Consider the following 4984-nt stretch of genomic DNA (forward strand, 5'->3'; position numbering starts at 1 on the left):
CTGCAGGTGTGTGTGTGTGGGGGGGGGGGATCCTGTTTGCAAATGTTCTTCTATACGGAAATTACTTGCAAACAGGAAACTACTACAGCAGGGAGCAGGGTGGGGAAAAATCGTTCTCCCCAACATTGGGGTTTTTTTTGGCAAGGATACATGAACAGGGGAGAAGCATTCGAGAGTGGTGTGCAATTAAAGAGATACAGGCCTGTGGCGGTTTGCCCCTTTATATGACCTGTATATTGCTGCTGCTCTGATTTCATTAGTGTTCCCAAAAGGTTTTTGCGTCCCCCAAAGGTTTTTGCGGACCTTGGTTATCTTTCAGTTTCATGTATTGTATAGGAAATCTTAGCTGTAGATAGTTGTATGTCAGAATGGTCAGTGAGTGAGAGTGGCTGTAAGTTTAAAAAAAAGATTTTTATTTTAGAGGAAACATTTTATTTAACTAGAAATAGGTTTATTTATGTGTAATAGTTTCAGAGTAATTTATAAGTGCGTTGGTTTCAAAATGGTTTATAAGCGTAGTGGTTTCAAAATAGGTATAGATCTTTAAATATTTATACACAGACCCAGTCATAAATACTAATTTTCCAAACAGTTGCAACTTAGGCTAAAAATATCCCCAAAAGAGAAGAATACAGAATTCTCTGAGTTCCCAGAAGTTCACTTGCCACATGTGCTGGTTTCATCTACAAAGAAAACACCCAGACTTCTCTCAGCACTTTGCTGACAGAATAACTCACACCCACACAGACACGGACTCCCACCCAGACTGACTGAACCTATGTTCCCTCAGCTCTCTAACTAAAACTGCCGTTCACTCAGCCCCTGGGGGTATGGCTACCATCCAATCATGGCACGTTTTGCTCACCCATCCAGCCCCCATCCTTACATCAGAGGCCTGCATTTTAAACCATAGCAACACATATTCAAAATCCCACATTACTTAGCAGAAATAAAATACACAAACTATATAGCAAAACATTCCAAGGCTCCTTTCCAGGTTCAGGAAAATGCCGCTTCTTTCTGCTAAATGTGTAGCTCTGGTGTGTGCTTGTGTATGTGCTTACGCCCATTTCTTTGTATGGCCCAAGCGTGGAAAATTTCAGTGGCCTACTTTGTTCAGTGCAGATTCAAAGGCTTCCCCTCCCTATACTACCACTAACCTTTCCCCTGTTCCTATGGCCCACATACTGTTGAGAAATAGCTGTAGGCTTTCACCTTCAGAGAGGCATTGGGCTTTGAGGAGTGAGAGAGAGAGAGATACTCCTGCCTGCAGCTGGATGGAATTTCCTTAGAAGGGAATTCCAGTGGTGCAGCTGGAATTTAGGGGCCTTTTATGCACATCCCACGTCCAATCTTTAACAAATCATCTTCGTTGTGCTTGTTTTGAGTGTTTCATTGACAGACTCCTAGTGGCTGATCGTTTTTAGTAAGATCATTTTCTTCAGTTCACTTGCAAAAAAAAGTTCCTTTGATATCGAGCAAGGGGCTCTGATCTAATGAGGGCCATATATATGCACGCAGAAACAGGCTTTTCCTGCTGGAGGAATGCGGTGGTAAGACTCCTAAGAGAAAAAAATGGACTGTACCCACTTAAGTATGTGCTTGGAAAGGCTTCCCTATGTTTTTTTCTGTGATTGCTGTCGGCCATGTGTTATGCCCATATGTTATGGCCCATATGCGGACTCCCGATTGTCTATCTAAGTAGCCTATATATAAGGTGCCTGGACTATTTTAATGACTGTTTTAAGATTGCTACTGATTTTATAGTTGTTATAATTTATTGTATTGTATAGATGTTGTGAGCTGCCCTGAGCCCATCTGTGGGGAGGGCAGGGTATAAATCAAATCAAATCAATACGACTTCCTCCAAATGCAAAATGAGCACAGCACAGATAAGACTCGCCTAGGACTTTTCCAGTTGACTGTTCTAATAGTTTGTTTTTAACATGGACTAAGATTTGAAAATGGCATCCCGAGCTGTATTGCAAAGGGGTATCCATGTTAGTCTGTTGTAGCAAAAAAACCCTCCAAATGTCCAGCAGTATCAAAGATGAACGTTTATTTCAGTAGAGCTTTTGTGAGTCACAGCTCACTTCTTCAGGTAGGGGAAAGGGAGCCTCTTCTGGGAATTTGTATTATGGGAAAATACTCCGAAGTGGTACAGTCCATTCTACCATCTTTGGTGTTACCATCTCATTCTTTTGCATGTGTCAGTCAGGCCCTGCTCTTCAGAGTGGATCTTGTGCATTTAAAAGGGAGATGTATGTGGTTGTCCTTATCAAAACTGCCTGCATTGTTTGACCTACTGTATAGGGAAAGCCTGCTTCTGCTTGCATAGATCTTGTGAATTGGATTTGGTGTTCAGGATCTCTGCTTTGGGCCGACATTTCACTTCAAACTTATCAAACAGAGGCACTTTATTCCTGAATTGTTCACAATACAATGTTTTGAAGTGTCCTGTACCCAGACCCACAATAATGGTATATTAAACTTGTGCCAGCATTGTGGCATAAGAAGACAGTGAAATGATAGTGACTGTGTGATAAAGGAGTCCTTCCTCACTGATGTTCCAGCCAAGGGCAGCACATGGCTGCTTGTTTCAAGATGTTCTGCAAAGAAGCGTGGTGAACCTTGGTCAGCTCTCTTGCCTCTGTACATGTCTTAACAGTAGGGCAATTCTATGCTAAATATGACGAATGCAGCCACTGGTGCACTCTGATTGTGATCTTTAACTAAAGAAGGGCTCTGGCTGGATGTGGGAAGGTATTTTTTTTTTAAAGTTTTGTTACAGGTTTGTCATAAGAATTGTCATTAAAGATTGTGCTGCCTACTGTGAAGACAACTTTGTGTTTCAATTAATCCTGCAAAACATATTTGGTTCTTGCATATGGTTGGCACCAGACTGAGAGTGTATTGGGTTGACTTCTGTGTGCCTAGGAGGCATGCAGTGCAAGCATTGGCATGACACAGAGCTATTGAGCAGTCACAGGTTCATGTTATTTTTACAGTTTGGGTGCTAGAGCCAAAGGTTGGGAGTTAGAGCCAAGGATCCTGTGGAACGGAATTTTCCTACCTTCACCTGCCTCACTGCAGCCCACAGAATTTCCCCCAAATACTGCTCCTTGGGTATAGGGGACCCTCACAAACAGCAATAAATTGGGGATCTGTAGTGAGAAGGATGAACGGGCAAAATTCATTCCTCATGTTTGGTGATGGAAAAAGACCTTCGGATCCAAAGCAGGGCCTTGGACCTCTCCCCTACAGTAAAATGAATTAGAAATGCATCTTAGAACTTCCATGTTTATTTTTTTTCCAATTCAGTCTGCATAAAGTCCCTCCCCAATGACATCGGAGGGCAATGCAGACCCTGCATTCCTTTCTCCTTTAGATATGCAAGCAGATTTTGGGATTTCCCCTTTTCATATCATAGTAGTCCAGGGTGCCTCTATGTGCTGTTCAAATAGTTTATTCTTAAGAATCATTCACTAGTTTGGGAGTATAGCTTTGCCAATAGATTGGTGGAAGATCAAAGAATATAGGTTTTTTGTACTGTCACGGGAATATAAGGAGCTTTTTTCCTCCTGGAGCGTGTTCTCTAATTATTAATATGCCCAACTACCCCACTGTGCATGCTGCATTACAGCAACACAGCCACCGAAAGGCCTCCAACCACTGAGAACTGCTGAATTAGAGGAAAACTATTTCCAGGTTAGCGAGTTTCTGCTGGAAAATCTATTGCAGTTTTACTTCACCTCTTCTCCTAAGTAGTACCAGCTGGCATACAGCACTCTTCCTTCTTCCATTTTGTTCTCTCAAGTACCTTGTGACGTAGACTAGGCTGTGGCTCTCAAGGTCAGCATCTACCAAGTTTCACAGCTGAGTGGGAATGTCAACCTGGTCTCCCCCGCTGAGCCCAATGGCCTAAACCCCTATCTGCGTCGGCTCATCTTACTATTATAAAACCCTAAGTCCTGTAATGTATTAAGAACAACCCACATAATGCAGAAGTGGGTGTGAGCTTTTGACTTCCATTGCTACAATGATGTAGTTGATAGCAAGTAAGTGCTCCTGTCCCATAGATGACAGGGTACGTGATGCTTCTGCTGTACAAACTTTGGAAATTGAGCCCCCAGAACTGCTTCAAGGAGTGATGGCACGGGAACCTCTGCAAATCCTCCTGAACACTTGAGGGAGAAGACGACAAAGGTCTATTTCTATCAACCATTCCTCATGAAAATGAATAGCACCTGTGTGGTTTATGGGTCAGAGTAGGGTGTAGCGGAGGAGAGGTTCAAATCCCTGCTCTGCCAGGGAGCTCTCTGGTTGACCTTGGACCAGTCGTTCCATCCCTCAGCCTAACCTCCCTCGCAGGGTTACTGTGAAGATAAAATGGAGGAGGGGAAAATGACGTAAATCGTTTTGGGTCCCCCATTGGGGAGAAGAGCGGAAGATGCGATTCTGTGATATTCAGATATCTGCCAACTAGAGAAAGCCTCATTAGGTTTACCCATCCTCCTCTCACCCATACATTATTCATGTTTCCATTGCAGTCTCCAAACTTGTGTAGTCTCCGGGCACTTTGGGAATTTTGAGAAAGTGTAGTGATTTACCACCTGAAGTGATTGCCAGGAGTAGGCAGGAGTAATCACAAAATGAGTAGGGCATTCCTTGCCCAAAGACTGTCGTATAAATGGAGGCAGTTGTAATCTAATGGGTTTTCCCTGGACCCAAATGCAATGCCTCCTGCCGTCATCCAAAGTACTTCCTCCTCCACTGAGCAGGATTGGCCTTTTCGAGAAGAAGCAAGTAGGCACCAGGAAACACATCAACAGGCACCACAGTGGGGGAATCGCACTTCTAAATATCTTCATAGAAAGGCGTATTCAGGTACAACAAACGTTTCCAAACAGGTCAACCGACAACAAGAACGGCGCTGTTTAAATTCTTTTAATAGGGCTTACCATTTTATACAAGTTAGCCCACT

This window comes from Eublepharis macularius, chromosome 1 (assembly GCF_028583425.1).
Source record: "Eublepharis macularius isolate TG4126 chromosome 1, MPM_Emac_v1.0, whole genome shotgun sequence".
NCBI lineage: Eukaryota > Metazoa > Chordata > Lepidosauria > Squamata > Eublepharidae > Eublepharis > Eublepharis macularius.